We start from the raw sequence: 15,396 nt of genomic DNA, 5'->3' as shown, positions 1-15,396 counted from the left end.
AGCCCAGAGTTTGAATAATGGGGATTTTTCAGGTTAAGATTCAGATGCATTGGCACAGATCCTTGGGAAACCTTGTACAACCTCCACCTGCACTATACCCGTTAAGCCAGTGATATTAGTCATATTCATAAGTGATTTACTCGTGAATGCTTAACCATTGGAAAATATTTATATATGTAATTAAATGGTGTAATGCAAGCTTAGAGGGTTACAATTTGTTAGGCCCTGATCTTGCAAATGTAACCCAGGTGCCTAAAAGGAAGATAACTGTTTAAGAGATCTATCTGGGGAGGTAGATAGGTAAGAATGAGTTGTGTCTGGGTCATTGTTAGGCACATGCACAATTAGCACTGCACACTCAGAAGTTTCTGGAATTGGGTATGGTAGTTTTGGGTATGCTCAATGGGTTCCCAGTAGCTTGACTGAGACTCCATTAGTAAGGCTACGTTTTAGTCAAGGGTATTTTTAGTAAAAGTAACAGACAGGTCCTGGGCAGTAAACAAAAATTCACAGCCTGTAACCTGTCCATGACTTTTACTAAAAATACTTGTGACTTGGGGGGAGGTGCTGCGGATGCTGGGGGAGGGTGGCCGGCAGGGCACGGCCCGGGACCTCCACTAGTGGTGGTGGTGGTAGTGGGGGTTGGAGGGGCCGACAGGCTCCCTACCTCCCCCACCAGCAGCAGCAGAGTTTGTGTGGGAGAGGAGGTAGAGGGTTGGGGCATGGGATAGGGTGAGGCGGACTCTGGGCAGCGCTTATCTGGGTGGCTCCCCAGAAGAGGCGACATTCCTCTCTCTCAGTTACTCTCAACCCACACAGGGAACCATGGCCAATGGGAGCTGTGGAGGTGGTGCCTGCAGGCAGAGGCAGCGCACAGAACTGCCTGGCCATGCCTCCACCTAGCAGCTGAGCGGGATGTCACCGCTTCCAGGGAGCCCCCCAGGTAAGCATCACCCACAGTCTGCCTCACCCCACCTTGTCCCCTCCCATACCCAAACTCTGCTGGGGGAGCATGCGATGGCCTAAGACTGCCCCAGCAGTGGCTGGTCTGACTGGCGGAGAGGCTGCCCGAGCTGCAGAAGTCACGGAATCTGTGACTTCCGTGAAAACTCGCAGACTTATCCATGAGGGCAAGTAGCTGGGGCAGCTGCTTTGAAAAAGGCCTCGTGCCCTCTGTGGGTTGGGAGAAGCCGAGCCACAGGAGCAGAAAGCAGGCTGTTTCTCCCTAACGCTGAAGCATTTTGCAGAAGGTTAGTGATATTGTTAACCTTCCTGGCAGTGCTAATTATAGAAAGGGGAAACGGGGAGGAAAAACTATTTTTTTTATTTTAATTGTATACTTGAAATGTTTGATTTTAGCCAAACTGTTTTAGTTAAATTGTCTCAACTAGTATGATTCACCAATTTTTCTCTTATTTAAATGTGAAGATAGGGAAAAAGTCACTTATATTTTGCTATTCTCAGTTTCTATTTTTCTTGTAACAGAGTTCCTCCCCCTTCGTATACTTAAAGTGAGTGGTTGGTTAGTTAGCTAGCTGAGTGATTTCAGTCGAGGAGAAGGAAGAGTCTGCATGGATTCCAGCTGAAGATTTCTACAAGCAAGTGGAGGGAAGATGTTGATGCAGTGCTTTTGATTCAGCAGACTGTAGAGATTTTGGTGCTCAAAGACTGTAACTGAGACTCAGATGAACTCAACCTAAGCTTCTGGGAATTCAGAATTTCTTCTCACTGTGTTTCTGTGCGGACTGACCTGATTAGATTTAATTTCTTTTCTTTATGTATCACTGTGAAGATTATGTGGATTATAAAATAGCTATGTTATGTTGTAGAAATTAAGTTGCTGTTAATAAAATTATTGTAAGATTTTATAAAGTTGGTATTTAAGTATTAAGTTCATTCTGTTTGTACTTTTTGGTCTTGATTGTGGGGAGGTTGACCCTGTGGAATCCTTGCTGAAAATCCTTAATGACTGAATTCCGGGTCTCCAGGTGCTTTTCCATGAAGTTAGGATTTTTAGGCAGTGGAGAAGGGCAGTAAAATAAACTTTAGCCACCCAAAGGTTACACAAACACTTACGCATGTGAGAAGCCCCCAAGTCAATGGGACTACTATACATGTGGCAAAGTCATTCATGTGCTTATATATTTGCTAGAGCAAGGTCTTAGTGTATCAAAAGTAAAATGTAATCACTATTACATAGACAGTCTGTGCAAAGAATTACATAGGATTAAAGGGAAACTGTACAGTCAAATTTACCAGTTTTTGTTTAAAAAAAAAAAAAAACCAACTTGTGCAAAACTCAAGACCAACAGAAATGTTTTCATGATTAAAATCCAATGGAAACAGTTTGTTTTTTTAAACTTTAAACTTTCTAATGTTATTTTTTCAAATCAAACACACCAGCATTGTACTAGTTTGTGGGAATCTGAAAGTCATATGAACTCAAAAGAGACTAAAAACAACTGAAATTTATTACTTTATTTTAATTCTCCAAGATGAGAGAACTGCAGAATGTAAACATGAAAAGAAACAGATTTGAAAATTCTTTCAATTTTAGTAATTTAAGACATTTTTTATAACAGATATGGAATTTTAATTACTTGTTTTTTTTAATCTCACAGTGCCCCTTTAAGGAAAATATATATTACTTGTCAGATCTAAGGCAACCCTCTTAGGGCCCGAACTGTACATCCTTACAAAAAGTGAGTAATCCTTTTCAGTTCATGTGCATAAGTGTTTGCAGGATTAGGGATTTAGGACCACACTAGCATCTTCCAATCCAGCCTGAATAGGGGGCAGCACATAACTGCACTGCCTGAAGAAGAGTGCAGGGCTCAAATTGTGACTTCGAAAGATTTTACTCCCTCATTTAAATGGATTTATTATAAATTTGCTGTAAACCAAAATAACTGATTGAATCTTAGCTTTAAAAGTCTGAGACAAGGAGAAATCTTATTTAGAAAAATCCTTTTAAAACAAAGTTTTTTTGGTTTAAAGTCATAAAGTTAAAAAAAAATAAAGTGCAACAATGTATATGTTTCATGCTTTCGTGATTCAAGAATAAATGAGTTAAAAATAAAATCTAGGTTGATTAATCTAAGAAATTATAATAAAGTAGGACTTGGTTTTGAAATGTAGTGAACCAGATGCTTATTCAAGGTGATGGTTGGAGAGGCACAGCATACGGAAATGTGGAGGGAAAAGCCTGATATATTAAAAAGAAATGTTTGTATTGATACTTTTGATACAATTACAGCCCTATAAATGGATAAATCTACTAAAGAAAAAAAAAACACTGAGACAGAGGCAATGAAAAATCGAATATTCAAAACTAGTGTATGCACTTTAAAAATGTTACATGTATCTTTATGGGTTGCCTAGTGACTGTATTCCTGGCTCAGGTGGGGAAACTAAAGGGTTTCCTGCAGGAACTAAAATCAGTTGGGCAATTAATGCGAATCCCTACTGCAAGTAACACCTCTGGAGACGCTTAGCCCTCTGGGGAGATAGCATATATTGGTTTGACCTGGTTCAAAAAGCCTGGCAAACTGAATTGTAAACTGTATAGAGTTTCTCACCCTGACATAGGGAGAAAAGTTGCTCATCATCAATCCAACAACAGAGGTGAGACTGTGACCAAGAGGGACAGGTCTCGGGGAGGACCTGAAGTACCTGGAACCTGCCAGAGTCTCCATGTGGAAGATGGGTGACACCTGGTAAACTAGGCTGATGTATAAGCAGTTAATTGTTTTTAAGGTGTTTTCTCTGTAACACATTTATTCTGAATAATTAGTTCTTTGCTTTATGAAAGCTGGTTGGTCACTGCTTAACCCTGTCATTGCCCCTGAGAAAACAGGACTGCAAGTGCTGATCTAAACTCAAATTCTGCTGAGATGAACGATTTACAAGAGTCTGCAGCCCAGGTCTAGAGAAGAGACTCACGGGACTCTGCTCTGAGGGCAATGATGACTAGAGGCCTGAGACCTAAGAGGGCACCTTTAAGGTGGCCATGAAGGGGTAAGAGGTGCAGTTAGCTCAGGAACTATGACACATGCCACAAAGAAATTTTCCTGCTGTTTTGTAACCTTTGAAGAGAAAGTCAAGGACTGAAACAAAGAAAAAACGATTACCTACCTTTTGTAACTTGTTCTTGGAGAGGTGTTGCTCATGTTAATTCTGTTCTAGGTAAGCGCGCGCCCACGTGCACAGTCATCGGAGATTTTTGCCTTAGTGGTATCCGTAGGGTCGGCTGTGGTGCCCTCGAGTGCCGCGCTCATGCGTCGGTACATCAAGTGCCACCGGCCCTATGCCCTCTCAGTTCCTTCTTGCTGGCAACTCCGACAGAGGGGCAGGAGGGAGGGTAATGGAATGGATATGAGCAACACATCTTGAAGAACAGTTATGAAAGGTAGGTAACAGTTTTTTCTTCTTCGAGCGCTTGCTCATGTCGATTCCATTCTAGATGACTCACAAGCAATATCCCTGTAGACGAGCTCAGAGTTCACGGTAGTGCAGCTTGCAACACTGTTTTACTGAAGCAGCATCATCTCAGGCCTGCTGGGTAAGCTCATAATGAGATGTAAACGTGTGGATAAACAGGTAGCGGCCCTGCAGATATCTTGAATTGGCACCTGGGCTGGGAAGGCCGCTGACAACTGCCCCTCGTTGAGTGGGCAGTTATGACATCCAGAGTGTGCACCTTGCGCTCCTCTTACGATTTATGAGGCTTTGGAAAGAAGACAGCTAAGTATATGTCCTGGCTGGTATGAAACTGTGAAACTATCTTGGGTAGGAACGCTGGGTGAAGCCACAGCTGGATCTTGTCTTTGTAGAACACTGTATAGGGTGGCTCCGAAGTAAGCGCCCTGATCTCAGAGACCCTGAAGGCAGATGTTATTGCGACCAGGAAAGAAACCTTTCAGGAGAGAAGAAGAACGGAGCAGGAAGCCAGAGGCTTGAAGGGAGGACCCATGAGCCGCGACAGCACAAGATTCAGGTTCCAAGGAGGGACAGGATCCCGAACGTGGGAATAGAGCCACTCCACTCATTACATGATGGTTTGGTTTTTGAAAGGTCTGAAGACCAATCTGCCCTGGAGTGGAGGGTGGAAGACAGAAAGAGCGGCCAAGTGGATCTTAATTGATGACAGGGATAACCCCTGGAGCTTGAAGTGCAGAAGATAGTCCAGGATTGCCTGCAGCGAGCGAGGCCTGTTCAGCCCAGATACCTTGGTCTGAGGTCCAGCATGTAAACCTTTTCCATTTGGTCAGGCAGATTGCTCTGGTGGAGGGCTTTCTGTCACCCAACAAGACCTGTTGGACATGGGGCAAGCATTCCCGTTCTTCTGCATTGAGCCATGCCATCAAGTGCAACGCTGCCAGGTTCGGGTGCAGAAGACTGCTGTGGTTCTGTGACAGCAGATCCAGCCTCAGAGGCAGATGCAGTGGGGCAGCCACCGAAAGGTCCACCAGCGTGCTATTGAGGCCACACAGAGGCTATCAGGATCAGCTTCACCCTGTCCTGTTTGATTTTCATGAGAACTCTGTGGATCAAGGGCACTGATGGAAAGCCATACATCAGAGCCCCCGACTATGGGAGCAAAAAGACATCTGACAGAGATCCCCTGTCCATCCTCCAGAATGAGCAGAACACGTGGCATTTTCTGTTCTGATGAGATGTGAACAAGTCCACCTGGGGAGTGCCCCACCTCTAGAAGACTACACTGACCGCCTCCAGATGGAGTGACCACTTGTGAGGAGATGAGAAGGTCCTGCTGAGGCGATCCGCTAACATGTTCCTGGCCCTGGCCAGATGTGCGGCCACCAGATGGATGGCATGCTGCACAGAGAAGTCCCAAAGGTAGAGAATTTCTTGGCAAAGGGCCAACGACCTAGCTCTGCCCTGCCTGTTGATGTAATACACTGTAGTGGTATTGTCTGTTAGGACCTGCACCACCTTGCTCTCCTAGTGGGGCAGGAAAGCCACATTTATGTGGAGGGACAGACTGAGCTCACCCAGGTGGGTTCCCCAGCCCAGGTCCAAGGCATCGGAAACCAGGGTCAGTGATAGGGATGGGGCTGCGAAGGGAACACCCTCCAACACTGATACAGGGCTCAACTACCAATCCAGGGCAACTAGATGTGATCCCGCACCCTTACTACCCAGTCTAGATCATACCTATTGGGGATGTAGACAGATGCCAACCACGCTTGCAGTGGCCAGATATGGAGCCAGGCATGATGGACCACATACATACATGCTGCCATGTGGCCTAACAACCTCAGGCAGGTGCGAGCAGTGGTTAGTGGGTGGTCTTTCACATGGGAGATCAGGCCCAATATGACCTGGAAACGCGCCTCTGGAAGGAAGGCTCTGGCTCATGTGGAGTCGAGACGTGCCCCTACAAACTCTATCCATTGCACTGTCCATAAGGTCTATTTCTTTTAGTTTATCAACAGGCCCAGGTCGTGGCAGGTGGAACGTACCAGATCGAGGATCCCTTGCACCTGTTCCCGAGATCTGCCCTTGATGACCCAATCATCGAGATATGGGTAGACCTGGACCCCTGGCCTCAGGTAAGCAGCCACTGGCGCCATACATTTTGTGAACATCCTTGGGGCTGATGAGAAACCAAAGGGCAGTGTCATGAATTGGAAATGGCACCCACCTGCCCACTATAAAACAGAGGATCATCTGTCCTTGGAAGATGGAGATATGGAAATAAGTGTCCTTCAAGTCAATGGCAGAGTACCAGTCTCCCGGATCCAGGGGGGGGATGATGGAGGCCAGGGAGACCATGAAAACTTCAACTTCTTGAGAGATCTTTTGAGGCGCCACTGGTCCAGGATGGGTCTTAAGCCCCCTTTTGCTTTCAAGATTAGGAAATAATGGGAGTAGAAACCTTTACCTCTCACTTCCCATGGGACTTCCTCCACTGCCCCCAGCTGCAGGAGGTTCTCGACCTCTTGAACGAGGAGTTGCTCGTGAGAAGGGTCCCTGAAGAGGGATGGGGAAGGGAGGGTAGAAGGGGGGTGGGTGGCCGAGAATTGCAGGGTGTAGCCCAGAGATACAATTTCTAGCACCCATCAGTCCAAGCTGACTCACGACCAGGTCAAACGGCAGGGATGAAGACAGTTGAGGAAAGAATGAGGCAAATCCGGGGAGTTGACTTGGGTGTCGCTTGAGTGCACCCTCAAAATGAGCGCTTCTGGTCCCCATGATGCTTCGCCGGGCCGGGTTGCATGGGTAAGTGAGACAAGGAAGGGCGGTGACGACTAAAACTCACATCTCTATCCTTTTTCCTTGCAGAACCCTGCTGAGGCTGCCAAGGCTTTGGCAGCGGGGGCAGCCGGAACTGCTTCCTCGCTGACTGCGGTGTATGCAGATCCAGCGAGTGAAGGGTGGCCCGAGTGTCCTTCAGTCCATGCAGACTCACATCTGTCTGTTCTGAAAAGAGTCCATTTCATCAAACAGCAGGTCCTGGATTGAGGACTGCATTTCCTGGGACAGGCCAGCAGTCTGAAGCCAGGAGCTGTGCCTCATGACCACTGCCGATGTGACCACCCTAGCTGCTGAATCGGCTGCATCCCATGCCATTTGGAGGGAGCACCTTGCAGCTCCCATACCCACCTCCACAAAGGCCTCAAATTCCTGGGCTGAGTTCTGGGGCAGATACTCCTGGAGTCCTATAAGTTATAGATGCATCTGCCCAAAAGAGCCTGGTGGTTAGACATCTGGCCATTGAATAAATCTTTCTTCCAAAAAGGTCCAGCCTCTTGACCTCCTTATTTTTGGGGGTCAAACTGGTTTTGCCCATCTGTCTTTCTTGTTGGCTGCAGAGATGATGAGCTAACCCGGAGGTGGATAGATGTACGAGAATTCAAAACCCTTGGCAGGGACAAAATAGTTTTTCCTCAGCCCTCTTGGAGATGGGAGGGATGATTTGCCAGAGGGCTTTGGCTACCGGTAGCATGACACGGGTAGGGGTAGATGTCGAGAGTACATTAAACAGGGTATTCGCATATTCAGCCATCTCCTTTAACTCCTGGCCCAAGTTGGTGGCCAACCTCTGAAGCAGGGCCTGGTGTTCTTTAAAGTCATCTGTGGGATGGCATGAAAGGGCCTCACCACCGCAGCATCCATGGACAAGGATGATGACTGGATCAACGGGGGAATAATCCCCCATGGGGAAAGGGGACTTCGGGGTGGGCACTTGCTCCTCTAACCCGATGTCCAAAGGAGCTTTGCGCACCGAGCCCGGTGCCGCCGGTTGTTGCTCTGAGGCGGCAGCCGAAGAATAGTGGGAAGGGGGCATCAACATCACAGCATGCCCCACACACTCCAGTAGAGCCACTGTGCCGGCCACTGGCCCTGCTGCAAGATGACATTGTGGAAGTCGACGCAGCCTCAGGTGCCCAGTCGCACCAGTGCTGCCTCGGTGAGGAGCTGAACTCCCTTTCCATCCCAGAGGAATCCCCTTCCGGTGACTACAGCGGGGCTGTTGAAGCCTGTATCTGTTGGCTAACGGTTGCCATGGATGACCGATGTCTTGAGTAGGTGCATCAGTGCTGGAAGGGAGTCCGGTACTGTGTTGGAGACAGTTCCCACGGTCTAGGAGATGGGAATCTGAGGAGACGGTTGGCGGTAACCGGTGCTGGCGATATGGTGACCGATGTCTTCCCTGGGCGATCTGCGTTGAGAGGGCAGAGACTGATTGCGGTGCCGGCAACCTGGAACATCTTGTGGGAGACCTGGGCTGAGAAGCTGGAGATTTGGGGCACGGAGACAGAGAACGTTGTCTCGGCTCCGGAGACCAGCGTCAATCACTTGCCCTCTGGGAGGTCATTACGACTGGTCTGCCCTCGTAGAGAACCCTTGCTGTTTCCTGTGATGCGCATGGTGCCAGCAGCACTGGTAGAGGCCTTTGCTCTCTGGGCGTCAAGAGGGCCTGGGAAGGTGTCGGCCCTGCCATGAGTCTGGGTCCCCTACTGCTCCCCGGAGTCGGTGGTGGATCCCCAGGGTGCTAGGGGGCCCCATCGGGGAGGCACCCCCATGTAGCTCCAGAGTGGGTGAGCAGCCCAAACTGGATCCTTTACCCAATGCCCCTTGGCCCTTCTTGCTCGGTGCTGGTGAGTCGCGCTTCTTTGACTTCTTCTTGGGCACTAGCGACGGCAAGCAGTGCTGGGTAGAGCCCAGTGCTGGGAGTGCACTACACATGGAGGCCGAAATACTGGGACTAGAGTCCGGCTGGGATGGCTTTGAGGCCAGGCAGAGAGCAGCCCCCATGAGAAGGGCCCTCAAATGGATGTTGTGCTCCTTCTGTATTCTGGGGTGAAAGTTCTTACAGATGTGACACACCGTCCTTCACATGTGATTCTCCCAAATACTTCAGGCAGCTACTATGGGAGTCACTAACAGGCATAGGCCTGTTACAATCAGAATAGTACTTAAAACCCAGATACCGGGACATGCCCGGCCTGGGACAAAGTCCCCATTGGGACTCTAACTTCTAACTACACTCCTTAACAACTACATACAAACAAATTTACTGTTCTAAGGCTCAAAGACAGGAGAGAGAACTGCTAACCCTTGCTAGGCAAGGGAAAAACATTCTCCAACCAACCATCACAGGCGGTAAGAAGGAACTGAGAGGGTGTAAGGCTGGTAGTGCCTGATATACCGATGCACGAGTGCGGCACTCAAGAGGCCACCACAGCTGACCCTACGGATACTGCTAAGGCAAAAATCTCCGATGACTGTGCACTTGGGTGCGTATATACCTAGAATGGAATCGACATAAGCAAGCATCAAAGAAGAAATTATTATATAAACAAAACCTTGGTTTATTATTGATAGTTTTAATGTTGATACTTCATTTTATCACAATACTGTGACACCTGTCACCTCCAGTGTCGTCATCGTATATTTTAACAATAATGAAGCAAACAGCATCTTTAAAAGCAGTGTTTTAGCCTTATAAGTACCACAAAACTATATTTAGGCTAATGAAATTGTGTCTTTTAACAGAGATTGCCTTTTAATGAAAGTCAATACTACTAAGTTATTGTAGGAGCATAAAACAATACACTGCCAAAAAACATTTCCAGTTACTCTGTGATTAAAAGCATTTTTTATGAGTTACTACAGTCCTCTGCCAAAGTAATCAGTTAATGTCATTTTTGCTTCAGAAACAATGATTAACTGTACACTGCACTTTTGCAGTGCATTCACTACTCCATGGAGCCAACATTATCTGTTGGCAGTGGTCAGGGCTTGCTATAGCTTCTGAAATAATTATTCAATTTCCTCCATCTAATCTTTGGTCTCTTTGGCCACCTCCACCTCTTTTCTCTAGATTTGCCCTTGGGTTCTTTTTGTCTGTTAAAAGCAACAGAGGGTCCTGTGGCACCTTTGAGACTTTGTTAGTCTCAAAGGTGCCACAGGACCCTCTGTTGCTTTTTACAGATTCAGACTAACACGGCTACCCCTCTGATACTTGATTTTTGTCTGTTGTACATCTCTTATTAGTAATTTCATCCACAGGATTTTCTTCTACATCTATATTTAAAAATTTGTTAAAAAGTTTGGTCCATTCACAAAGGAAGGTCCATTCAGCAAGTAGGTGAATATCCAACTCCCCTTCCTCATATAGTGCTAAGCAGAAGCCTGATTTTTTTAAGCAGTTCTGCGCAGTGGTTGGGTTGACAGGGTTCCACTCTCGATAAAGCACGTAAACTACATTGAGCAGGTATATGACTATCTCAGAAGGGCTTGGTTTGGTTGCCCCTGATACCTGTACAAACTTTCCAATTACTATAGTTCAGTATTGGAATTTAGCAGCCGGAATTATGGAAGGACATTTTCTTTTTATCTGGTGACTTACAACAGAGAGACTGGAACATGTCCCACTGGGTCTGTCATTTAGTCAGAGCCTGTATAATAATGGTCATTAAGTCTTTTATAGGGCTGAACCTGAATAAAATGCTTAAACCAGGTTGCCTGTCCTAAACAATCTCACAGACATTTCAGGATCACTCAGAGAACAAGTTTTATAATTCCAGATGATCATCCACATGAGTTCTCCCCATCAATTTCCCTCCTTAGCAACTTCTGCTGCCTTCACCTTCACATCCCTATATGCCTTGTGAAGCCAGTTTTCTCTGTGAAAGGACTACATCCTAGATTGCTGTGCTCTCTGTGGCTCTGCATTGGTTCTTCCAGGACCTGTTTTACATATATAATCTCACATGAGAGGAGTAAATAAAGCCAGTTCATTCTTTAAGAGTATGTAGGCTAATGCCTAGAAATTATTACAGCCTCTCAAAATGAGATGTACTGCAGCTCCTTCCTGAACTACTAGGACTCCTCCTTGGCATATTTCCAACTCAGGTGCAGTATTCTTCTGTTCTGTATAACCCTTATGTCCATTGATTATGTTAGCTATGAGAATAGGATATCTACTAACTTTATGTGGCATAGCTTTTCTTTAAGGTTTTTTCCTCACAAAGAGTAATTTTTCACTATACATGGCAAAAAACAAAAACACCCCAATCCCCCTGTTATACACATTCCTGACAAAGTCCTCCAGTTATCTAAAAATTTGCTGAGTTTATGTAAATCATTTAGAAAGGATGGGCATCTTTTCATAAATATTTTAGTCACTTTTTCTGACAGCCAGAAACCACACTACCTTATTCCTGATTGATTTGAGCACCAGAGTACTGAAAGTGTATCTTTAGCCTTCTCGTCTCCAATTGGCTATAAATTATGTGGTGGGTATCCTCAATCAGCATAACCATAGCTGGAAAAATTAACTAGAGATTAGGCAGTTTTCCTACCTTCTAAAATGTGTATCTGAACCACAGGAGCCCTGGATGGTCTTTCACCTCCTCATTCTTACCTAATTGCTTCTGTCTTCAGGGAGAGTTAGTGTCTGTGCGCGTACCATTCTACCAGAAACTGCCCACTGTTCTGACTAATCCTGCCACAGTTTGGCCACACTGAATTCATCCATTGTATCTATATCCAGAGTGTCAAGCAGAATAACCAACAAAGAGAGCAACTTTTGTTTCACAGCCACGATAACATTGCCACAAAATGGTATTCTCCATGATCAAATTAAAAAAAAAAAAAAAAAAGGGCTTTGAAAGCCACTGTATACACATATTTTCAAGTGTGATTCATACATAATAAAAAGTTGGAATCACACAGTTGACATCATCTAACAATTTATTTTGCCAGAGAAGAAAGAGTGTACTCTAATGCCCAATCCTTACTACAGGTGAAGATCTGTTTGAAAAATAGTGGCAATATTCAAACCTAGTTCAAACCTAGTTTTCTTGTAACATGGTTTTGGACATAGTCGTTTGTCTGGCCAGGACCAAACCATATTCAAAAACTGTGTTTCAACAAAATTTACTCTTCAATGCAGTTTTTGTAATTAGTTTTCATCACTGTTAGTCTGCCACAACTGCTGGATCTCTGGGTTCAAAACTAATCTGGGGTTGAGGTGAGGGGTTGAGCTGTATTTTTAACCACTATTTTAAAGTGTTCCACGTGTAGCAAGAATGAGGACAAAGACAGTTCCAGCAAACCATTTAAAACACATTTGTTGAATTGTCTTCAAAGTCAATGGTACTCAGATGCTCAATGTTAAGCATGTCCTTAACAGTGTATGCTTAAGTTCTTTGCTAGATCAGGACCCCAGCCTGACCTAAATAGATCAAGGTGCTAACAGGTGCTACTTGCACTCAAAAACTCCAGAATATAGTCCTGCGAATTTGCAGAATTCTTTCTACCATTCTTAGGCTACCTTTACAGCACACAGTAGGTCATTTCACACCATTACTATCCCCTCCTCTATATTCTTCTTCCTCCTCTCATCCCTGGAAACCTCTACAGCAGTTTGAAAAGATTCTACTGTCTCCCCAAGGACGGCCATGTCTTTCTACCCTGGGTTCCAGTTTATCATATAAATCCCACAATCTGTCCACTAAAACAAAACACTCAAAATAAAAGACAAAAAACAATAAGCTCTTTCTTTTATCTTCTGTACTAATTTGCATGAAATATACAGGGAAACTTTTCCTTCAATTATATTAGAAATCAGATTCCTGTGAGCTGCCCTAATGGTATATACATAATGAAAAAACATAGCTGTCAGCCCCACTACTCCCAGTTGTCACAGCTCTAGATCGAGTGTGCTCTGTCTGATCTGGTTGGCAGCCCCAAGAAAAATCCAATAAGCCAATGCAAGGCCCTACTTAAACTTGGTAAAACAGAATTTTACTCCTACTGTTTTCCTCTCAGCGTCAAGGCATCACAAAATCTTTAAAGAGCAAAGTTGACAGTTTATGTCAATTATATCAGATTGTATTGGCTACTCGAGATATTAAACCAGTCAAAAATCTACATGGGAGGGTATAAACTTCGAATAAAAAAAAAAATCAGCAATACTTGCTTTGTCCAGTGGTTTATTAAAGTTAGATATTGGCTTCAAAAAGGGACTTTTGTGTGGGTCAACCTATGTATACACTTCAGCCACTACAGTGTCACAGTTGCAGCACTGCAGCTGTGCTGCTGTAGTGCTTCAGTGCAGACACTCACTATAGCGCTGTAGTTAATTCACCTCCCTGGAACGCTTACATACATCGCTCAGGAGTGTGGTGAGTGAAGTAGTGGGGTCCACCTAACTTTTTAGTAAACCAGGCTATGACGGGGCAGAGCGACCCCGCACTGGTAGCGCAGGGGTTAACCCTTCCTTCCTAGTAGAGGAAGCCACGCTCTTGGGGCTCTGCTGGGCATGCTCCAACTGGAGAACAAGTATAAAAGCCTGCAGAGCTGCTCAGTCGGGGCTGACTGCCAGAGGGGAAGGAGGCACACCGCCAGCTCTCGAGGAGGGACAGCCTGCACTCCAGGATCTGGAGGCCAGTCAAGCCAGGATGCACCCCGACACCCAGATGGAGTACGTCACAGAAGGGGAACAGACCAGAGGACCCCCTGAAATGGAGAACCTGGAGGTTATGGTAGGAAGTGACCCAGGGGAACTTTAGAGGAAAATGGCATTAAAGCTGCATAGAGGCTCGGCATATTTTGGGCGGATCCCTGCTGAGTCGGTGGCAAGGGGAACTTGCCACTACCAGGGCCCTGTGTCAGGACCTGGTGGAGAGGACGGGCCTGGGTCCCCCTACCCCTGGCACGGGAATCATATGGACCCTGGCCATTGGGCCACACTGCTCGGACATTTGGTGTGAGTTACCTGGACTCTGGCCGCTAGGCCACACTACCCCGCTTGAGAGGGGGATTGTATGGACCCTGGCCCTTAGGCCACACTGCTCCAACGTGGGGAGCAGTTTATATGGAGCCTGGCATTGGGCCACACTGCCTGGACATTTGGGGTTACATGGACTCTGGCCACTAGGCGGCACTACCCCGCTTGCGAGGGGGATTGTATGGACTCTGGCCATTGGGCTGCACTGCTCTGATGCTTGGAGTGATTTATATGAACTCTGGCCATTAGGGCACACTACCCCGACCAAGGGGTGATTGCATGGAGGGAGGCTATTAGGCTGCATCGGGCCGCTCAGAGAGAGGCGAGCATGTGAACTTGGGAGTGGCGAGGTTCCGACACCCCATCTCCACCCTGCCCCAAAGGGGCGGTGTGGTGCGGTGCCAGGCCCGCTACACAGCCCTTAGGTAAAAAGGGACATGCAGTGGGAAATAACATCAGTATTGGCATATTAATGCTTCTACTACCAGCTCAACAAGTAATTTTCCATTGGATTCCCAAACACCAATGACTGGGACAACTTCCAGTCCCTCACAGATCAGATCTCTCAATCAACCTGCAGTGACACCATAAAAAAAATTGTTACTGTGCCTTCCCTCAAAGGGGCCAGAAGTTGCCCCAGTTGCTGGTGTTTGGGAATCCAATGGAAAAGTGCTTGTTGAGCTGGTAGTAGAAGCATTAATATGCCTGAAGCTCTATAATAAGGAAGAGATTTCCCACTGCATGTCCCCCACTGATTATTCCTACCATAAGTAGGGAAACGTCCATTGCTGGATCAAAGGTGTACAAGCAAATATAAGCAGACTATGATCCACACCACAGTAATCCTTCATAACAGAACCATGGACAGGTCTCCACGGCTTTGTGGAGAGCAATATTTGAGCCAGAAAACTTCAATCCTGTGCTTTCCCTCTTCTCATGGATTTACTGGCATTGCACACAGGCACAACCAATATGAAGAACTGGGCCCAAAATATAACTAAACTACGCCTGCAGTATCACAAATAAAACAATCCCAACATTTTAATTAGAGATTAAAATCAAATCTACGCACCCAACCATTATTTCTTGATAATCTTATCAAAATGTCAGCTAGTGTGATGTAGTTT

General features: G+C 46.1%; 1 protein-coding gene across 10 annotated transcripts in view; it reads right to left on the bottom strand.

Annotated features, from left to right (window-relative positions):
• AHI1 (Abelson helper integration site 1) overlaps positions 1-15,396 on the bottom strand; it is a 184,167-nt gene that overhangs the window by 59,928 nt on the left and 108,843 nt on the right. The gene's annotated exons all lie outside the window — the stretch shown is intronic.

The sequence above is a fragment of the Trachemys scripta genome, chromosome 3, assembly GCF_013100865.1.
Source record: "Trachemys scripta elegans isolate TJP31775 chromosome 3, CAS_Tse_1.0, whole genome shotgun sequence".
NCBI lineage: Eukaryota > Metazoa > Chordata > Testudines > Emydidae > Trachemys > Trachemys scripta.
The sequence above is the reverse complement of the archived record's forward strand: the minus strand, read 5'-3'. Positions and strand labels throughout refer to the sequence as shown.